Source organism: Alosa sapidissima, chromosome 20 (assembly GCF_018492685.1).
Source record: "Alosa sapidissima isolate fAloSap1 chromosome 20, fAloSap1.pri, whole genome shotgun sequence".
Lineage (NCBI taxonomy): Eukaryota > Metazoa > Chordata > Actinopteri > Clupeiformes > Clupeidae > Alosa > Alosa sapidissima.
In genome coordinates, this window is record NC_055976.1 from 18,798,935 (window position 1) to 18,822,587 (window position 23,653).

Genomic DNA, 23,653 nt, shown 5'->3' on the forward strand with positions numbered 1-23,653 from the left:
AAGGGAAGCTTGGCTTTCTCTAAAATTACTCAAAAAAGAAAGTCATTCAGTGAAAAAAGCACAAATAGGCTATACCATTTTGTTTAGATCAACCAACAGATTATTATTCTACATCAATATTGTAACGATTTGATAGCGACACACACTGTTGTCCAATCAAAAGATTTATTCGCGGAAGCGGGAATCAGCCAAACACATAGACCAAGACACCATTACATAGGTGTTCGTGTATCGTGCTTATTTTATTGACTTCCCTTGTGTTTCCTATGTAATGGTGTCTTGGTCTTGGTGTTGGCTAATTCCCGCTTCCGCGAATAAACCTTTGATTGGACAACTGAGTGTGTCGCTATCAAATCGTTACATTGGTGTCAGAAGCGACTTTCGAACATGGCCTCCGCCCAGCGAGAGAAGCTGGGAATGGAAGACCATACCACTGGGTGGAGGCCCATGCAAGAGGATCCAGAGAGAGCCCTTGTAAGGGCTGCTAAAAAGCTCGGGGCCTTCTATCGCTACTGCCGACGGAGGAGAGGTGCTGTTGTCTGGACCTGCCTGCTGCCATGGGAGGAGATCTTGCCGGAAGAGGGGCCTGTAGAAGCGTTCGCGAAGAAGACTACGCTGGCCTGGGCAGTGACTCCGCGCCGGGCGGTTCGAGGCTGGAGCTGGCGGGAGCAGAGGAGGACAGCTCTGCGCAAGGGGGCTGTGTAACGTCGGTGTCTTTTGGACTGAGTGCACCTATGCAAGGTAAAACCTAAAGAAAGACTACACAAGCTAACACATACATGACAAGGAAAACGCAACTACACTAACTAGAACCGACATTACACAAACCAGCATTCACACACATTGCATTCTGGGAGGCTAGCACTCAGTCCAAAAGACACCAAACCAATTTCCAAACCAGCTGAAAATGTCCAAGGGCAATGATGATCCGTAAAAACTGCGCACAGAGCTGTGTCTTCACAACCGATGCAATGCCAACAAAGTTCTTTAGCAACTGACTAACCCAGTGAATTCACTGGCAGTCTGGAGATAACGTTAACGTTAGAAGCTAACTTCTAGGCCTTGTAGACTGCAGTCTGGAGATGACTGGAAGCACAGTCCAAAATACTGGGTGATCGTGTAGATCCGCAATTCGGCTTAACAGCGACTGTTTGTTGCTCCGTGAGATTGCCGCTCTTCACCGTTAACGTTAGTCTGCAGTTGGCAAGGCAGCTCGCAGGTCAGCAACAGCTCGGCGGCCACGGCAGATCTTTCGCAGAGTAGCCCTAGGTCCAGCTGTCCCGAGAGATCCCCTCGACCAGACAGTGAAGTGCTGCACCGCTCACGGATAGATGGAAGGATGTCCGATGCCCAGCTAGGGCAAAAGCTAACGTTAGCCATAGCAAGCTCCCAATGGACAAATGTCAAGACATCAGCTGACTTAGAAGCAGTAAAAAGGACTAAGAATAACACGAAAACTATCAAAAATAGCGTAAATAAATAGGGAAAACATTTAACTAGACAAACCAATACAAAAAAATAAACATGACATTACATAAAATTACGAACATTACATAAAAACAAACAAAAACATGATGCCAGACGGAGCGGCGTGTCTCGCCAGCGTCCCCGTAACCTAGTGTTCTGTTGTTGTTATGTTCAGCTAGTGTTCTGTTGTTGTTATGCTCAGTGTATATGGTAAGATTTAGGATTTAGGGTCTGGCTAAGTAATGAAAATGGCCCAACTCGAGGGGCAGCACCAAGCATGCATTTGAAAATGTCACTGCACACAATTGGATAACACTACGACCAATGTTTACTGACTGATTCCGGACTTCGACATAGCAGCGCGGTCGTCGTCTGTTTAACTCGCCTCTGGCCCGCCTATATCAGATACACCGATGTGATTGGTGCAGCTCGGCTCCAACAGCATGGGTAATGAGCATCATTACTGATTGCCAGAGTGACTCGCTGAGTAAATTCAAATTGTGCTCTCGCGAGAACTCTGGATTTCCAGGGTATGTATATGGTGTGTTTGTGTTGTGCTTTGTCCTGTTCTATTCTGTGTCTGTGTGTGGGCTGTGTTGCAGGACGTCCTGGCGGTGACGTCCTAATTGCCAATTCAGCGGCTGCTGGTGGTGATTGGGTGTGCAGCTGTATATAGGGGGCGCTGTTCCGTTCCTGCTAAGCTCCGCTCTGCTGCACTCTTGGTTTTGCCAGTGAGAGGCTGATGGCCTTGATGCTTCGTTTTTAGGCCTTGTTTTGTGGTTTATACCTGCCTCTTTTATTTTGATTATTTCATCTGATGTCTTTGTTATATTAATGTCACATGCGTGAGGTTGCGTATGCCTGTGTTTGTCTTTATGTGGTGTGTGTGTGTGTGTATGTGTGTGTGTGTGTGTGTGTATGTGTGTGTTTGTGTGTGTGTGTGTGTGTGCGCACGTGTGTGCCCCTGTGTGTGAGGGTCCATATGCCTGTGCATGTGTTTGTCTCTATGTGGTGTGTGTGTGTGTGTGTGTGTATGCGTGTGTGTGTATGTGTGTCTGTGAGTGTGTGTGTATGTGTGTGTGTCTCTCTCTGTGTGTCTTTGCTGGGCCTTGCATGCCATTCTCCACCCAGCTGGTTGTGTGTGCTGGAGTGTTTGGTTGGCGTGCTAAAGTTTAGTTTAATTTCTTCATCTCAGCGAGTGTGTATGTGTGTCTGTGAGTGTGTGTGTATGTGTGTCTGTGAGTGTGTGTGTATGTGTGTCTGTGAGTGTGTGTGTATGTGTGTGTGTCTCTCTCTCTCTCTCTGTGTTCGTTGTGTCTGTCGCTCTCTGCACTCCTTTTCCTCTCCTCTTCCATCTCTCCCCCTTGCTGTCTGTTTCTTTTCTGTCTCTCATCACACTCCCTTTGCTGTCTCTCACTCTCTTTCTCTCTCTCTCTCTCTCTCTGGTTTCCTCCCTCTTTTTCACTCACTTTTTCTCTCCCCCCATTCTTTTCTCCACCACTCCGTCCTATCTCTCCTTTCTCCACCATCTCCCTCTTCTTCTCTGTCACTCTCTCTCCCTCCATCTCTCCCTCTGTCTCTCATCCCCTCCCTCTCTCTCTCATCCTCTCTCTCTCTCTCTCTCATCTCCTCTCTCTCTCTCTCTCATCCCCTCTCTCTCTCTCCCTCTCTCTCTGTGGTGCAGTGGATGACTCATCCTCCGGCCTTATTAAAGTCAGAATGAGAGGCTCTCTGGCTGCTCAGCTCAGCTCCACTCTGCTCTGCCGGACCACATGCCACTAATTATGTTATTGCACATGCCCTTTCACTGACATGGATATGCCCAGGAGCCCAGGGGTGATACAGAGAGAGAGAGGGGGTGAGAGAGAGAGAGAGAGACAAGAGGAGAGGAAGGAATTGATGAGAAATTGTTTTAAAATGTTCCTTTAAATGTAATGTGATGATCAGACAGTGTTTGTGTGTGTGTGTGTGTGTGTGTGTGTACGTGTGCGCGAGTGCGTGTAAGTGTGTTTTTCCTGCATGAGGAGTAGATAGCTCTGTGGAGGCCATGTTTATATTCCTTCATTTCAGTGCTTGTCTAAAGCACCGGACGCGAGAGAGAGACACAATGCGTGTATCTGTGTGATCATGGAACACTAAAAAATATGTTTAATGCACATCCTCAGCAGTCCCACAGAGCTCACAAGTTGTGTGTGTGTGTGTTAGAGTGCGGATCGGGCCGCAAATTTCTGTCCGAACCCGGCCCGCGTCCGACAGAATTGCGTCCGAACCCGACAGGCATTTTCATTTTTATGTCCGAACCCGACCCGAGCCCGACGCAGATGATGCCTCAGTTATTCCCATGCTAGTGATTAAACGTTCACGTTTGTGGATAGCCTTTTTAGCCCATTAAACGGAACACACAACAAATTGTCTACAGAATCAGATGAGTGTGCAGGTCACACACAGCCCACATTAACACAAGAGGCCCAAGCAAGCATAGCCTATTGAAATAGAATTCTTGTCTTACCATTGACAAAAAGTCTTAAAAATGAACTGCAACAGTCGTTGAAACTACAGTGCCTCTGTCACTGATCCATATGCAGCATCGACGTTAATTGGGGCAACTCGAGGAAATCCTCATCCAGTTGAACAAGACGACCTACCGGTAGCCTATGTCTTTACCACAGTATGCAACGCAAATAATCTTAAAATCTCCTGATAGGCTAACAACTTTTTTTAACGTCACCCAAGACTGTGCTTATGTGCATATATGTGCGAAATGTGCATAACCATTTGTTTATGTATCGTGACAACGCGTGTGCATGCATGCATTGTCACGATAAACAAATCTTGCACACAGGAAGAAAGCTATTAGGTCTTTTTTAAATTTTACTTTATTCTCAAAAAACAAACTGAACCGAACCCGACTACAATTTCTAAATATTTGTCCGAACCCGACCCGGCCCGACTCTAGTGTGTGTGTGCGTGTGTCCCACAGAGCTCACAGGTCGTGTGTGTGTGTGTGTGTGCGTGTGTGTGTGGGTGTGTCCCACAGAGCTCACAGGTTGTTTTTGAACTCGTTCATTTCAGAGAGGTCCGTCGAAAGCCTCTTCTGCACGTTCCGGGCAAAACAAAACACTACTGCATTGACCAGAATCAATGGTGCTTGGCAGGAAAAAAAAGAGTGTGTGTTTGTGTGTGTGTGTGTGTGTTTTTTCCTGCATGAGGAGTGGATAGCTCTGTGGAGGCCATGTTTATATTCCTTTATTTCAGTGCTTGTCTAAAGCACCGGACGTGCAGAGAGAGAGAGACAGAGAAGAGAGGAGAAAGAGAGCGAGAGAGAGAGAGAGAGATTGTCTCCTTGAGCCATAATGGCTCAAGTGTTTCTGGCCAGACAACAAATACCGGTAGACATGAAACTTCAAATGATTTCTCTCGTTTCCCCAGCGACATGCCACTGATGCTGCATTCAAGGCTCCTCCGCTGTCCGTGGGGATCGGCTGCTAAATAAATATATATGCACACCCATACAGTATGTGTGTGTGTGTGTAGGGTGTGTGTGTGTGTGTGTGTGTGTGTGTGTGTCTGTCTGTATGTGTGTGTGTGTGTGGGGGGGTGGGTGTGTGTGGGTGTGTATAGGGTGTGTGTGTGTAGGGCGTGTGTGTGTGTGTTTGTAGGGTGGAGGTGTGTGTGTGTGTCTGTGTGAACTCGGTGGCAGGTTCATACCGCCTGTGAACGGCTTCATCAGAGAGGCAGGGCCATAAATCCAAAGACATTTTTGTCCTTTTCTTTTTTTCTCTCTCCATCTCCAACGGTCGTGCAGATATAGTGGTGCCGGGGTCCAGGAGCAAGGCTAGGCAGTGCAGGCGCGTGTTTTATGACTCTGTGTGTGTGTGTGTGTGTGTGTGTGTGTGTGTGCATGTGAGAGAGTGAGTGTGAGCACATGTGACTGTGTGTGTGTGAGAGAGCGAGTGTGAGCACATGTGACTGTGTGTGTGACATCCAGTTTGTCACAAAATGTGCAGGGTGTCTGCAGGAGCTCACCCCCCTACACGCGAGCGTGCGCACACACACACACACGTGCATCCACACACGCACGCATGCACACACACATACACGAAATCCTCGTCATTCTCTTCGTTACCGCATTCACCCCCTTGTACCTGCACCCAATTCCCCCCTTGACACTCACACACACACACACACACACGGTTAAATCGTACAGATTTGGCAGGGCCTTAATGAGACGACTGGTGACTCACACACCCTGCTGCTGCCGGAGGAGAGAATTACAAAACGGATGGGGTGGTGTGTGTGTGTGTGAGTGTGAGCGTCCATGTGTGTGGGTGTGAGCGTCCCTGTGTGTGTGTGTGTGTGTGTGTGTGTGTGGGTGGGGGAGGGGTTGATCTGTGAGAAAGAATGAAAAGGTAGTATAAGAAAGAGGGATGGGGGATGAAAGGAAATAAGGAAAAAGAAAAAGATGGAGAGGAGTGAAAAAGATGGAGTGAAAAATTAAAACGGCAAAAAAAGCATGTAAAGAAACACATCAAGGGGAAAGATGCAGATACGTAATAAGGAAGAGCTCGGAGGATATCGTCCATTTTGGCCCAAACTGGACTCTCCAGTAGATCAGTGAGAGCAGCACATAAAATAACAGGGAGAGGTGTGTTGTGATGAGAAGAGGGTGTGTTAGAGACTTATTTTTAAGCTATAGTGTGTGAGAATTTGCTGGTTAAAATGTGTGTGTGTGTGTGTGTTGTAAGTAACATTTGTATTTCTTATGATGAATATTTTCGGTAACACTTAATAATAACTACACACAATTCATAATTTATTAAGCCTTTGTTACTTAATTAGTTAATGGTTTGTTCATTATTAGTAATGTATTGTTCATACATAATTTATCAGTAAAGCGTTTGTTCACACAGTTATAAATGGTTTGTTCATAGTAAATAAGCCTATATCTAAAATATGTTTATACATTATTGTTAATACTTAATAAATGATGCAATAATATGTTTTTGATGAAGTAATATTTCCATTATTTAGCATTGTTACATACACATGCACTAATGATTAGTTAAGGTGAGGATACATATTTTATAAACCACTTCCTAATACTATAATTCATGATTAACTCAGGAGTCACAAGTGGTTAGTTAATGATATTTTGTGAGCTCATCTAAAGTGAGGACGTTTTATGCCTTGCAACATATTTACAAATGAGTTATAAAGTTTACATTTGCATTTATTCAAACACATAAATAATAATGTATGAAAAATAAATTACTAATGATGAACAAACCATTAACTAATAAGTAACAAAGGCTTAACAAATGATGAATTGTGTGTAGTTATTATAAAGTGTTACCATTTTTTCATTTAAAAGTTGGATAAGGCTATTTGTACCCCTGGTACAATTAGTAGTGTATGCTATTCGTACCCTGGTGCAATTAGAAGTGAATTATATTCGTACCCCGGTGCACACAGCAATGTGTCCTATTAGTACCCCGTCTGGTACAAATATCAATGTATGCTATTTGTACCCCGGTGCACACAGCAATGTGTTCTATTAATACCCAGTCTGGTACAAATATCAGTGTATGCTATTTGCACCCCTGTGCATTTATTCTGGCATATTGATCACACAATGTAATAATAATAAAAACAAGCAACATGTTTTTTTGTTGTTACGTAACAGGGTGTGAATAGCTCAGCTGTGTAATAAACACTCTGAATAAGGCATGCTGTTTGCATTAATGTATAGTTAAAAGTGGATGCTATTCGTACCCTGGTGTATATAGTACTGTATGCTATTTACACCCTGGTGCATGAACTAGCTAATTGTTGCAATCAAAACTTTCGGTTGACAACCGATTTCTTGTTCAAATTGCGCGCCTTCTCTCCAGAGATGTTGGTACACATGCACACTCACGCCGTAACGCATCACACAGGAATCGAACCCCGGCCTCCCACATGTTAACCCATGTCTGTGACCACTGCACTATCTGCTTCCACAAGTATATTGTGTTTGCCGGTAAATGTATAGTTTATAGGTCTAAACGTTATATTCACGAAATTTCTATTAACTAACAAACTGACGGTTGTATTTGTTCACTGAACCAAGATTATGAAAATAAAAAACAACTTTTCAATCTAAAACTGATATTAGTGCTGAAACCTTTCAGAATTTTTCACTTTCTGCTGACGAAAAAACGAATGTCCGCCATGTTTTTTGTGTACGTGAGCAACGTCTTTTTGTTGTTATGTCACAGGGTGTGAATATTTCAGCTGTGTGGCCAAGGCTATTCCACCAGGGGTGTAAATAGACACTCCGTTAAAAGTTTGCATGTTTTAGTATTTGCACACTTTGACATTGCATACATTGCACATATCCAGTCTGCTGTCAGGGGAAATATCTGGGAGAGTATCTCCAGGCCTGTAGATGGCACCCTGGGAGGGAGGGATGGAGATGGGGGGCAGGTACCATATAGCTGGCAGAGAAGAAGGAATCTTGAATGCCAGTGTGCAACACCTGAGCCTTGACTTGTCCGTTCTCTTTGTATTTTAAGATCAAGCAAGAGAACATGGTTGTGCCGTGCCCCAAGCTCCCCTAGACTTGGAGGCCGGTGATATGATACGGAAAAAAAACATAATTCTATGCAACGCCATTTTGATTTCGTAGCTACTAACTACGGTGTACCTTAAGTAGCAATGGTGCAACAGAAAAAGAATGCACCGCTAGTTTAAAACTAGTTAGTTTCAATGTAAGGTTTAAGACACACCTAAACTTACGATCGACCTTACTGCTAGTTAGATTCAACGTAAGGTTTAAGACACACCTAAACTCACGATCGACCTTACTGCAAGTTAGTTTCAACGTAAGGTTTAAGACACACCTAAACTTACGATCGACCTTATGTTCTACTGGTGCAACCGGCTGCTGATGTCTGGCACTCAACATTGTGCAAACATGTTTGTGCATGTGCGTGTGTGTATGTGTGTGTGTTTGTTGGACTGCAACTCTGAAGCTTCTTGCTGTTAAGGTGTTCTGGTTTTCCAATGGGATATGAGTCTGTGTGTATATGCATGTGTATATACGTACATATGTACAGTATGTGTGTGTTTGTGTGTGTGTAAAAGAAAATAGAATGTGTGTGCCTGTGGGCTAGAGAGTATGTTTGTGTGTGTGTGTGTGTGTTTGTATGTAAGATAGATTGTGTGTGTGTGTGTGTGTGTATTCGCGTGTATGTGTGTGCTGTGTGTGGTGTGTGTGTCTGTATGTGTGTGTGTATGTGCATATCTATATGAGAGTAAGTGTGAGTTTGTGTGTGTGTGTGTCTGTATGTGTGTGTGTGCTGTGTGTGTGTGTGTGTGTATGTGTGTCTGAATGTGTGTGTGTGTATGTGCTTATCTATATGAGAGTAAGTGTGTGTGTGTGTCTGTGTGTGTGTGTGTGTGTGTGTGTGTGTGTGTGTGTGCGTGCCCTGTGGCATGCTGTCTATGCAGCAGGGCTGGGGAAGAGGGCACTGCACTTCACTTCCTGAGTCTCCATGCCTCTGTTTGGGCAACGGCCTGCACGCCTGATACCCATACACACAGCTCTAGGCCTTTGATTCATTGCCTGACAGATACACACACACACACACACACACACTGGGAGGCAACCACACAGGGGGTATATATAGAGTGAACATCCAGAGGACGAACAGCAGAGGGCCATGGCAAGTAGGAAGAGGCCTTTGGCACGGAGGTAAAGACTGACGCACAGAACTTCTTTCTCTTTCTCTATCTCTCTCCTTGTCTCTCTTTTTCACACACACACACACACACTCTGTCTCTATCTCTCTCACACACACACTCACACACAGTTATATCTCAGGAGTCAACATTTAGCTTTCCAAAAACGGGAGATTTTTTTTTTTTTTTTTTGGGGGGGGCTGCAATCAGTGTTTGCATATTTAACATGTTTCATACACGTGTTTCAACACTGCATTTCGGTCGTTGCTTTTACCTTAGGCTACCGAAAGCCTATGCATGCCAGAATGTATCCACCAGTCTGCCTGCCTGCAGCCTACTTCCAAAACTCCAAAGCTGCTTACAGTCAGATTCGGTTCCGAGGACACAAGTTGCCAATTGTGTATCAACAACACTCAATAACAGTTTATGTGATGTGTTAATCACTTAAATTCCCAATAATTTGACAACAGCTAGTTCTGGAGTAGGCTATTCAACTAGCCCGCTTGCTTGCTGGACTCAGGCTGTGCAGTCGGCACACGCTTCCTTGTTTTGGGTTGCCAGGTTTTAGCCTATGATAAAACGGTTGGAATTGAAAGTAAGTGATCATGTATGTGTAGGGTGTAGTTCATACACAATCTGGCAACCTGAGAGATGTCAGACTAACAGAAGTTTTATGGCCATGCAAATTACGGGAGTTTTCCGGGAGAAATAACAAAACGGGAGGGTGCCGGGAGATACGGGAGAACCCGGTAAAAACGGGAGTGTTGACAGGTATGCTCAGGAGTTGGATCCTGGTGTCAGACGGGACTGTGATGTGTGTGCAAAGTATTTATTTTCCCTTTTCTCTGTCTCTCTGTCTCATTTTCTTCTTGTCAGTATCTGTGTATATATGTGTGTGTGTGTGTGTGTGTGTGTGTGTGTGTGTGTGTGTCCAGTCATCCTTTCCTATTTCCAATACCCCCCCCCCCCCCTCTCTGGTCCTGTGTTCCTTTCTCCTGTGATGTTGCCCTCGTCGTCTCCGTGGCGCCCAGAAGGAGAGGAGATGCTGAAGCCTCTGGGAGGCTGACGTCAGAGTGCCACATCAATCACGATCCCTCCGATTTTAGAGGTATAAAAATGATGTATCGGCCGCCTCCTCAGCCTCAATGGGCAACCTTCAATACAGATGGAGAGAGAGAGAGAGAGTATTCAAATGTCCACGCTACAGAAAATACAGCATTAAAACATCCAACCCAGACAACGGTTAAAGTCACCGTTCAACCGGTCCGCCCCCCCAAAAAAAAACTCTATAGGAACAGTTGAGCCACATTCAATGTTCAATTATTGTTTTCCAAAAGGCAATTTTTCTGAATCAAACACAAAATCACCAAACATATCCCCATATCACTCTTTCTTAAAGGAGAAGTTTGGTGTGATATTGAATTAAAGTGTGTTGAAACATGATACCGAGTGTGAACTTTGGTCTCATAGCTCCAAAAATAATTCTGTGGAAATGCATGATTCCAGTTGCTTCCAGTAGCTGCAACTGGAATCCATGCATTTCCACAGAATTATTTTTGGAATCTGATCCCTTATCATACCTGTTCATTCATACTCGTCACTTGACTTATTGTGACTAAATTCAAGATGGCGGCGAACGGTAAACCTTTCTGAAGGTACTGTCTGTATAAATTGTCTTGTAAATAAACTACCAGTGCTTTTTCAAAGTTCTCAATGTCTCGTTTTACATGTCAGGGCCCTCAGAAGTCTACCAATGAAGTGTGGAGCTACTTTGAGCCTCATAAATGGTGTTAAACAGTGATTTATTTGCATGGCTAGGCCGATGCCCGAGGCACCCCCATTGAAAACCTGTTGGTAGCATTGGCTAACTAGTGCCAGATTTTGGAGTGCAAGGGACAAGCCGAGATGAGTTATGAGACAAAAGTTCACACTCGGTATCATGTTTCAACACACTTTAGGTCAATATCACACCGAACTTCTCCTTTAACACACACACACACACACAAAGACAGAAAAAGATTTCCACAAACTTTCCAAACCATCCATTCAAGAGCTCTGAAAGCTCTAACAGTCTAACAGCAACAGACACAGAGAGAGAGAGAGAGAGAGAGAGAGAGCATGAATAGGCATCCTCAGATGAGTCCATGATAGAAACAGAGAAGGAGAATGATGGGATATCTGATTCTCAAAGTTGCCCAGTTACAAAAACAAAAGAGAAATAACGAATAGAATTGTTTCTAATGCACTTACTGTTTCTAATGCACTTATTGCTATTTATGTTCTGGCTTATTTACATTTCTGCTAATATTTTCTAAGAGCAGATATTTGAACACTGAACCTTTGAGAAGACTGCTGCACTGCAGTGAAGTAAGGGATATTTTAGACAGAAAAACGGAAAGCTGATGTCTGTGGTCCCTCGTCTCGTAGGGATAAAACACACTCACAAATAAAAACACGGCCAAGATCTACTTAACAATGCTTCACAATGACTCAGCTGACTGATCGAATGTCATGTTACATTTAGGGCTGTATCTTGCATAGGGGTGTCACGATTCTCCAAATCCTCGATTCAATGTAATTTTCGATTTTAAAGTCACGATTCGATTAAATTTTTGATCTTTTTTTAAATATTACTACTAATGCATTCCGTATATGTTATTTAACTCTTTTTGGCCTTTTCCTTTTATGTTTCGGGGGGATTTTATTTTGAAACCGCTTTTATTTTGAATCCGTTGCAACCGCGTGGTTGTAATGTAAACAGAACTAACATTAGGCTAAAATGGAGACATAAACATAGTGGAATGAAACAACACAGAATGTTAATTTGATTGTTTCAGCACACTCCAAAGAGACCCAAGGTTAGTGTTCATGGAATATGTTTATCAATGTGCATTTTAAGCCAGTAACTTTGGACTGTAACTAGATCATCTTTTCACTTGCTAAGTTGAGTAGGCTAAGTTAGTTTAAATTGACGTGAAAGAACAAATACTTCCACACCGGTGATTTCAAAGTAGCAAGAGGGGCTTTGATTTCGATAGGTTGATGTGTATATTTTAACTGGCTGCAGCCTAAAATTAGAGTGTTGACGCTGCAGTTCAGCACGTGCATGTGTGTTTGTGCGTCTTGGCATACATGCTGGACGTGACATTGGGGGTGTGGCTGCATTGTCGATTCTACGATTCTTCGAAGTTCGAGATTGAGATGTAATTTCGATCAATTTCAAAATCGTGACACCCTTAATCTTGCACCCTGGCGCATGGCTTAAAACTCGTTTTCCACCCGGCACAAAGTTTAATTTCTTATTTTGCATGTTTATTTTTTAAACAATGCGCCCAGGGGTGTGGCAATAACAACTTAGGGAGTGGCCTGGCGCAATGTCTAAAAATCGCTATTGTACAGCCGGTCAGAAGTCTATGGCGAGTTGTTTATATGTTATTTTAAGAGCGCATTGTCAACAGTCATATTGGCAGGTGCACAACGCACACCAGCGCACGTTCATGCAAAACATTACAAATTGCACAATTACAATGGGAAACATAATTAGAATAAAGATATTACGAAATACTGTACATCTCGTACCATCATTTGCAAATTGGTAATGACGGTTAAAAGTGATTAGGGAAGAGGCGAGAGACATGTATGGAGCACAGCTGAAGACGCACTGTCACGAGATATAAGCAACTCCTCTGCAGGATAAATGCTGTTCTGTTTTATGTTATACGCCCCAAACGCACCCATGACTGATTAAAAAACCTAGGAACACCTTGTTGCGCCATGCGCTCGACGTTTAATAACGAAAACCCTCCCAATGTGGACTGGACACATCCTACTAAATTTAAATAAGCTTTTGACGAGTTACGATGCGCTTTTGACTGTCATGATAGGGCCCATGGTCATTTAGCAGCAGCTTTTGTCCAAAGATACTCAGACACTCCACAGTGGCTCAGCTGATGTCTGCTTTTGGTCTTACATGGAAGCTACACCGGGCTCGTGAATGAAGCATTCTGTTCGCGTTGCGTCTGCCACAACAATTAGCAATTAGCTTCCACTATAATCAATGGAACTGGTTACACCAGACGTAACATGCATGTGTTTGGAAAAATTAGACTATTAAAACTATTTTTACACTACGCAAATGGAGCGCTTCAGTTGCGGACGCAGTGTCGCCCGGATGTTAGAATGAATGTCATGTTACCTTTGGTAATTCAGGCAGCAGTTTTTTGAGTGTGGGTAGAGAGGCACGATTGTCAATCAGTTGGCCCTGGCCGTTTGTCCATGAGAGGCCCAGACAGACCTCAGAGATGGCCAGTCCAAAAAGCCACTACCAGGATGGACACTGATGCTGAAGGAATCAATGTCTTGCCCACACCTGGCCCTCACCTGGCTCAACTTGAGGTCAGGTATCACCTGTCAGATACAGAGTGCATCAACACTTTCAGGTCTCCGGAAGTATGTGTTAATGTAAACAGCTTTACTCATTCATCCTCGTCTGTTTGCCTCGTTTTGTCTTTGCCTCCCATTAAATGTCCCATATGTAACATCCTTTAGTATAGAACATCAACATTTAGAATGTGATGTTCTAGAATTCCCTTTCTTCCTCTCCAACTACCAATAAAGGATCAGTATGCAGAATAGACACACACACACACAAACACACACAGACACACACACACACATACACACACACACACACACACACACACACTGGGGCCCCTCATTCAACTAATGGTGTCATGGAAAATAGAGCATAGCAAACAAGCAGCACAGTCCAAAACTTTCTAAGGCTTGTTACAAAATATAAAAAAAATAAAAGTGTCTGTTATGAAACAGATCACTGGAGATTCCATGGAGTCCTGACATGCCTTTTTCAAAGCGCGTCCGACACAGACATCCCCTGATGGAAAACCGCTGCCCCGGCTATTCATTCCATTCAGTGTGCGACGAGGACGCTGATGAAGTGCCCATACATCAAAACAAGAGCAAAACATTCATGAGAAATAAACTACATGCCCCAGATAAGAGACTTTCCAAAGCTCCGATGCCATGTCGTTATGCAGTGCCTGATCATTTCTGAAGAGATTCATGGCTGTTCTTTAGTAGGACACAAAAGCAAAGTTAATTTTTCATCTGAACTTGTGTATTAGACATAATGCCTTAAAATATTCATTTTGACGGGGTGTTAAATAATAAATAAACGTCATGTCATTGTTAAATGTCATCATGTTCATACAAAATTAACTACATACAAATTGCTTGTTTTGTCCTACTTTGTGTCAGGTCATTAAGTGATTACCGTGAGCTCAAGGAGCTCCTCTAAGTGCATCCTCAATGTCCACTTACAGCAGGGACAGTGTGTGTTGTGTTGTGGTTGTCTGGGGGTGGCACAGAGTGGTGTTAAAAATTGTCACGGGGTCTAAAGAAAGTGTCTGCTCTCACTGTTGTTATTAGGATTGGCCTTCAACACTTTGGCAGCTAGCCTGAGCTCTCAACTGCTGCAGCAGCCCTGGAAATGCACCAGCCGAATCTCATACAGACACAAACACAAACCTCTCTCTCTCACACACACACACACACACACACACACACACACACACACACATACACTTACACACACATGCACACTCACCTGCGCGCACACACACACACACACACACACACACACTGTTTCTCCTTCTAGCTGTGATTTCTTCCCTTTACTTTTCTCTGTTATATTAAAACTCAGAGATGTCCACTGTAATTGATATGGCAAATAAATGCTAACTTGTTTTGCTAAGGCAGACAACCAAGACAAAACAGGAGCTCAGGCAAGCGTGGAGGAGTGGTGGTGGCATCGTTGCCTGGTCGTGCCAGTAAGAGTTCAGGTGCTTTGGATAAAAGTGTGTGCTAAATACCAGTCACCTTTCACCAATGAGCCCCTAAACATCCCACTGCCATTTTCCCTGTCTTCCTCTCGTTCCTCCTCTCCCTCCTCTTCTTCATCTCTCCCTCCTTCATTCTCCATCTAGCGCTCCCTTCTCCACCCCGCCCTCCCCCCCTCCCTCTTTGGCAGGTGTTTTCTCCTGGGGTGAGTTGCAGAGTTTCTCGCAGAGGTGCTGACGTTGCTCATATGTTTCACACCTCTCTCCTGCTTTCTCCAACTCTCTCTCCCTGCATCGCTCATTTTCTCTCCCTCCTCTCTCTCTCTCCCTCATTCTCTCTTCCTCCATCTCTCCACCTCCCTCTATCTCTCTTTTCTTTCCCTATCCCAGTGTGTCTCTCTCTACTCACCTACTTGTAAGTGACTACAGCAGGTCTTAGAACAGCTGACTGGGTTTTATCTGTGTGGTGGTGACATTGCAACAGTATAGGTCCGGACAGGAAACAGGAAGTGTCCATGTCGATGCAATTATTTCACTCAACATTAACTATTGTCTCTGTGGGCTGTATGCACACTGGCACATCTGGCGCGAAGTTTAATTCCTTATTTTGCACGTTTAATTTTTAAACAATGTGCCCAGGGGTGTGGCAATTAACAACTTAGGGAGTGGCTTAGCGCATTGTCTAAAAATCGCTATTGTACACCTGGTCAGAAGTCTATGGCGAGTTGTTTATATGTTATTTTAAGAGCGCATTGTCAACGCGCACCTATCATCCATGAACGCACACCAGCCACGTCCAAGCAAAACATTACAAATTGCACGATTACAATAGGAAACATAATTAGAATAAAGATATTACGAAATACTGTACATCTCATGATGAGTAGTTATTTACCATCATTTGCAAATTGGTAGTGACGGTTAAAAGTGATTAGGGGAGAGGCGAGAGACATGTATGGAGCACAGCTGAAGACGCACTGTCACGAGATATAAGCAACTCCTCTGCAGGATAATCATTTGAGCAATATTAGGGTAAGTGTTACTTTTTCCAGCCTATGTTTTTTGATGGTAACCCATTGTCAGTCAATAGTGAAAGTAACTGCATATAACTGTCTTGTCGTTGACTGACACCATGGTGAAGTTAGTTTCACTTTTCCAATCAGTTCAAATAATAGAGGAGTGCAAATGCATGAAGGCTATGCTAGGTTTTAGTAAAGCATGGTTTAGTGGAATGACTATTCCATACGGTCTCGCAAGCAGCCTCCTTCAAATGCGCCGTTGAATGTCAAAATACTGATGCATTTATTTGACATTGCGCTTTGCGCCGTTAAAGGGAATGACAGATGTCATTCTCATTGGTTTAAATTATGTTATACGCCCCAAACACACCCATGACTGATTAAAAAAACTTAGGAACACCTTGTTGCGCCATGCGCTCGACGTTTATAACGAAAACCCTCCCAATGTAGACTGGCCACATCCTACTAAATTTGAATAAGCTTTTGACGAGTGACGATACGATTTTAACTGTCATGATAGGGTCCTGTATCTTTGTATGTTTCCTGTAATTCAATCACACACACACACACACACACAAACATACACACACACACACACAGACACACACACACGCACCAACAGACAGGTATGTTTTTATGCAGAGTTAACTTGAGCTACAGTTATAGCTCGGCTAAGGGATTTGACTGGATCACTGTCCTTCTCCAAGTTTACATGCGCTGAAGGGAAGGCAATTTATTAAGTACAAATGTCTTATGTCTTACTCCGCTATGCTAGCTATGACCCCATTCCTGTTCACAAACACCAAAACATTCCATGTTAGCTCTATTAGCTTGCTAACTAGCGGACTTTTCATTATCAGTGTAAAATAGTTAAATAGTTGACATTACTTAATAAAATAAAAATGTTCGTATGGACATTCTGGGGGATGTAAATTCATATATGTATGAAAGAAAGTGCAACTGCTCTTTAACAACTAAGAACCCACCCACCCACACACACACACACACACACACAGGCACACCCCTATTACTACAACTACTATTCATTACTGATAAATTCTTTTATGAGTACATGACAATGAACTTTGCTTCCATCGCATTATCAAGGTGTGTTAAGGAGCTTGGTCTGCAATAGAACTTCTATTTTGTCCATTGGGTGCAGGCATGTGTGGCACCCAAATACACCCTTGGTCTCCTGACACGTGGAGTGAAAGAGCCGTAATAGGTTTCAGCCCTGGGGCTGAGGGGTCTGCTCTTTAACCACTAAGCACCACCACCTCCTCACCCTCCAGCCCTCTCACCTTCCCACTGCCCACACAAACACACACACACACACACACACACACCACATGCACACACACACACACACACTCACTCACACACACACCACATGCATACAGCCCCCTACCCTCCCTCTAACCTTTTAATCTTACATCTGCCCCAAAGAGTCTGACAGAATGCAGACACACACACACACAAATGGTCATTTTTGATAGGGTTCTACCATGGAGACTCATAGCGGTGTGTGTGTGTGTGTGTGTGTGTGTGTCTGTGTTGAGAGAGAGATAGGGTTCTGCCAAGGAGACTAGCATTAGTTTCACTACTAGGCCACAGGGGTGTGATTCTTCCGTTTATAAACGGAATTCCGTTTTTTTCATCTTGAAAATGAGACCCACGCAATTCATATAGCTCCGATGAGTTTTTTTTAGACGGGGGGTTCTGTCGGTCAGAGGTAGGCTATATTTCTGCATAACACAGGCCATTGTTATAACAGGCCGCTGACAATGACGACAGGTTTTGTGCTTCACATCTTTCCGAATATCACGCCGCAAGTGTATTCCTTTTAGGATCCTACTAGTGGATTTCATTGAAAGTGAAAGTAGACGGGTTGATCAGCTGCGTTCTGAAGAATGCTTGATTCAAGTTCAGTGTGTGTGGCGCACTAGTTTCTCAGCAGAAGCCATGAAACGGTAAATTTCTGCGCGGCTGCGTCGGTGTCAGTCTCAGTGCTTAGTCCAAGTGACCGAAAAGCCTCTGGCTGCAAATGGAGACTCCAAGGCGGCCGGAGCTTCTCTGTAGACGTAGGATCGCCTGGGGTCGTAGTGGCCAAGAGCGGGCCACCGACAGCCTGGGGATCCTACGTCTACAGAGAAGCTTCAGTCTTTGGAGCCGCTCCCGCAGAAAGGCCCGGCACTCTCCAACGATAACCCCTCCCGACTGGAAGGGCTCTCGGCTGCCTCGGTCACGTCAGTTCTCCCCCGAACAAGCACCAGAACCGGCCACCTGGGTCGTGGTGTCGCTTGGGCCCTCGGTCTCCCGCCGTGCAGCTGCGCTACCTCAAACAGCAGCAAACAGTCCCACTGCAAGCCGAACCCCCGGATACGCTGGAACCCCTGGACGTTCGGTAGCCCCTTCTGGCTACTGTGACAGCTCGTGGCCGTTGCCACCTGTCCACAGTGTGCCGATCTCCAGGCGGCCAGCAGTCCACGTCGAGGTCCCTCCTCGCGCTGCCCTCTTGTAGAACTCTTGTCGGCTGTCTCTCGAGCACAACGATGCTCCACTGTGGCGGGAAATGGAGACCCCGACCCTCCCAGCAGGCTCGTGAAACGTGAAAAACATTGCGCAAACTCGCGTCAACCGGAACGTGCGCACTTCAAATCTCAACAGTCCACAAAACGATAGATCCCAAGGCTCTACAGGTCGACGTTTCCCTCTTGGTCACTAGCTGGAGCACGCAAGCTGCCGAACTAGCAGCTATGACTCCATCACACTCTCGACCGGCAGCTGACGCTCTGGAAGTTCTTCAGTAGGTGGCGGTGTAAACCCGGCCACTGTGGTCGTGTTCCAAGGTCGTCAGAGAGTTCGCGCTCTCTATGGATGAGATCCTCGGATGACGGCAGCATCGACATCGGCGTCGAGCCGGGAACTTCTTGCCAGCCGCGGACACTTCCGCGACATCAGCCGGGGCCGCTTCCTCCAGCGCTGGCAGCTCTCGTTGGCTGTGCAGGGCTGGTCCCGCTGGTCGCCTGCAAAGGTCCCGCGCCGGGCCGGAAGGTCCTCCATCCTCCGCAGTGGCGAGCTCAGCGAGCTGGCTAGTCCTTAAAAGGACCATTGGAACATCTGCTGAGGTTCGCCGCCATCTTGCTGGTCTGGTCTTCGGCCTCCATCTTGATCTGGCGTAGATCTTCGCGCCCGGGAGGGGCCCATCCCACTTCTGACACCAATGTAGCGATCTCACCCTCAGACAAGATTCACCTTTGGCCAGGATGGCCATTTATTGGAACAGGAAGACTCAAACACAATCAGACATACTAGGATAACTACATAGGGCAACACAGGGGTAGTCTCAGCCGCACATGTAACACACAATAAGGGTTTACCACACACATCAACACGAGGATAAACACATTGGTACAACCAAAGAGACTAACATGCTAACAAATACACAACATGCTAAACGTAACTACAACTATTATAACCGACATTACACATTATAGCATTCACTCGCACTGCATTCTGGGAGACATTCAATAAATTCAATTCAATAAATTTTAGACATGAACATCCACCGACGCTACAATATCAACAACCTTCAAGTTCAAGTCTTCAATCAGCATCGAAATATCAGTAGGCCTATCACATGATTCACTATTTTGTACATAGGCCCAGAGGACTGTTAGGGAGCAGGCTATATATTATCATCAAGTAGGAGTATAGTAAATAATTTAGTCAACATTTTAACTCAATGTTGGTTTAAGTTATAAACAAAACATGTTATAAATGAAAAAAAAAACATGGTTCTGCATCACTGTTGGCAAAATGATCATGATGGCATATTTCAGCCATATTTGGTTTAGTCTTTGTAGGTCTATAGGCTACATCTACTTTGTTCTATTATAAATTAGTTTTCTTTATGCCTTATAGGCTGTATTGTAATATGCTATAATGTTTGGAAGTATCTCATTTTATCAATACTTCCCATAAAAGTCATCAGATGTCATGATTTAAAGGGTTATTTTTCAAAATTTTCTTCCAGGGCAGCATGCCCCCGGACCCCCCTAGTATTTGCCCCAAATATATTTTCTTTAATGCCCTTTTCTAGTTCCACCCTTGCATAGGATTTGCCTCATGAATTTTATGAAGTGTAGGTCATGTAAATATATATACGGTAGCCAACACTATAGTACACTAAAGTACTTGACATTATAGTACACTAAAGTACTTGGGGGGGGGTCACTCTGTGTTACGTATATTTTCCTTTTTTTTTACCTTTGCCAATCACACCCCTGAGGCCAAGCCAGGTAAAAAACAAAATGAACTGAAGTCGATTGAATGACTTGCTAAATCATTTTGGTAATTTGTCACCATGTCCAAGATCCTGAGTGCAAATGTAGCAGGGTGGAAGTGTAAGTTGGAATTAGTCGTCGACTAAACCACCTAGGGAGTTATCCATAACCATAACCATAACTATAACCATAACGATAAAAGCGTCCACACTGACCAACGATAAGCAAAGTCTCTAGCCTAGAAATCTAGACGCACCCTAGCGGCGGCAAATTAATTTGCTCAGCCTGTACGTCTAGTATCGAACCATAGGGATTTCTATTGGCTTAGCACCGTGGATGTTCTCCAATCACAGCGCTCTATTTTGTTAGAGAGTCTTAAGGCGGGCTTAACAGGATAACGACAGTCCTGCGACGGTGAACAACAAGGAAGGTGGCTATGGCGAATGAAGAGCGGTTGTTTGAATCGGCATTGGCGTCAACTTTGGAGGAGTTGGACTTGTGCTTTTCTTTGAAAGTTGAGCAACACAATGCACTTAAGTCATTACTTTCGAAGAAGGATGTATTTGCCGTTTTGCCGACCGGATACGGATATGGTCGTAGCGCTGGCCTATTGCATGCCTAGGCAGTTTGAAAGACAATTCTCTGCCCGCCCCTTGGATTAAGCGAGGTGAATGGTTCGATGCCAGACTATACATCTCAATGATATAGGATGGCCCCGCCAGGCTACAAAGTCTCTCCTTGTGTTAATGAATGTGATGGCTAAAATGTGGTATGGGTTCTGATTGGCTGTTAGCTTTTTTTCATTCTCAAAATCGTTCTGAAAGTGATCCCCAACAATATCGTTCCTCATGTCGTTATTGTTATAGTTTATGTGTGAACGTCGTCATTCATATTAACGAGAACAATTTTTTGTTTATAGTTATAGTTATCGTTCTTGGTATGAACGGCCCTTAACTGTGCTGCTTTTAGAGCACTGACTTGATTACACAACACAATTAGATCAATAAGCTTTCTTCATATTCCATGTTGAACAAGGGACACAATATTGATTGGAAAAGGGATGCTAATTGTACCCTTCCAAACAGTACAATCTATCTACGTGGCTTTCTATATAAAAACAATCCTGATGAAGGGAGAAGGGTCCACTGGAGTTGTGACTTAATCAAGTTATTTGCAAATGACTTGTTTACAAACAGCAGCTAGTTTTGGTGATGCTCTTGTTTGGTAGCGCGTGTAGTTGCATACATGACACCACATAGTCACTCACCTCAGAGCTATCTCTCTCTCGCTCTCTCTTTCCCTTGCACACATGCACGCTCTCTCTCTCTCTCTCTCTCTCTCCAGCCCTTTCCTCACGTGTTCCTGATTGACTGCCTGCCACCAGCGGGCTCACACACTTATTGGACTGGACAGATGTGACGCCCCATTGGATTTCTGGTAAACATGTGTATTTAATAAACGCTAGTAGGGAACGTTTTTGGTCCCAGCTGCCCAGCACATTTTTAATTTCACTCGGCCGTGTAAACACTGAGCAAAACTGTGTTTGCTGGAGAGAGGGATGTCTTCAGGGTGTGTTTAGCCAGTTCTCAGATCTGCAGCTGTTGAGATGGCAACAGGTTTCTAATCAAGGACGAGTCAACCAGAATGTGGCGGCCCGCCCATCACAGAAGCACGGCATTCTGGGTAGAATTGAAAAGGGAGCCTGTGCTGTGGTTTATTGTGTGACGGTACTGGATAGAGCTATATAAAGGAGGTGTGATTGTATGTATGTGTGTGTATGCGTGTGGGTGGGTGTGTACGTTCAATACATCCATACAATATGGGTACAGTGATGGGTACATTCATAGAGTCAAAGGTAATGTCGCTGGCTGCTGTTGCACACACACACACACACACACCATAAGCCTCACCCTCAGCAGGTGCAGACCAGGAAGTTTAATATATCCATGGGCTCTGAGCATTCCACCACATGCGTGTGTTAGTCGGGCTGGGTGTCAGCCGTCCCGGATGAAGATTGAGTGACAGGCCCTGTAAACGTGTGGCGCTGGCGCAGGTGACAGCCTGATGTTTCCTGTGCTTATTGCTCAGGGGCCGTGTGGAGTAATAACCTCGCTGCAACAAATAAATTCTGTCAATCAAAACACTCAGGCCCAATCGGTCCTCATTTTACCTTTGGGGTGTGTGTATGTGTGTGTGTGTGTGTGTATGTGTAAGTGTGTGTGTGTGTGTAAGTGTGTGTGTACGTGTACGTACACATATAAGTAAGGTTGTGTGTGTATGTGTCTGTGTGTGTGTGTTGTTGATGTTCATTATAATTAGACTCTCCCAGCACCTGGCTATTCTCCAGTGGGGTCCAATTCCTATGGTATGAGACGTTGATAAGCAGGCCTGCATTGGTGGACGTGTGAGTCGCTGAGGCAAGTACGAAGCTGGAACCATAAAGTTAGCCTAAATACATGTTAAGAGCTCTGAGAAGTCTGAAATGTGCTCAGCTATTTAGAGAAAGAGAGAGAGTATTTTTCCCAAGGAGACCCTTGAGACCCAGTAAACATCCAAAGGTCTGAGAAACTGGGTCACTGAAGGTCCTGCCATGGGCCCTAGAATAAAGGCCTGAGTCTGTTTCTCTTTAAGGGTTGGGCCAGTACCTCACCTGGAAGTACAGGCTGCTAACAGCTCTGAGGTGTTAGGTTCAGCACCTTGGACACACACACACACACACACACACACACACACACAAACACACACACATAGAAATAAAATGCCCATCTGCACTATGAGCTCTGAGGTACTTTAAAAGTGCTTGAATCAATATGAATAGAATATCAATAGAATGAGCATATACATTGCTGTGAGACCTTGAATAATCTTCTAGTCTGAGGAGAGAAATCTCTAGTGTAACTGTAACATTTACGGTCTCCCTCATTGTTTACTTCAACACTGAGATCAGCTGCTGAGCTAATGTCCCACTGTTAGACATTTAGCTAGGTCATCTAGAGTTATGGTTATGGAACAGGACTACTCACGACTTCCATCATTAATATTGATGAGGAACACCAATGAGGTATTTTTAGAAGCTTTACAGTAAGACAAAGATCTCATTCCAGCTCTTTGATCATGTCCTTGGAACTTTAATAGTCTTATGTGGTCTCTCTCTAAACCACTGTATTTCAGTTAAATGGTGGATTTAATAGCTTCCCTTGTAAGATTAGATAAGATTAGATTTCAGTTGATTGTCATTGTGAAAATTACAGATACACAGAACACAACAAAGTACGGTTTATATCTTAGCAGAAGTGCTGGA

At 44.3% G+C, this 23,653-nt stretch overlaps 1 long non-coding RNA gene across 1 annotated transcript; it reads left to right on the forward strand.

Moving 5' to 3' along the window:
• The first annotated feature begins 13,007 nt into the window (after positions 1–13,007).
• LOC121694404 lies at positions 13,008–14,427 on the forward strand. The gene is made up of 2 exons (XR_006025744.1): positions 13,008–13,584; positions 14,020–14,427. It is a non-coding gene; the product is annotated as an uncharacterized LOC121694404 (long non-coding RNA).
• The last annotated feature ends 9,226 nt before the right edge of the window (positions 14,428–23,653 follow it).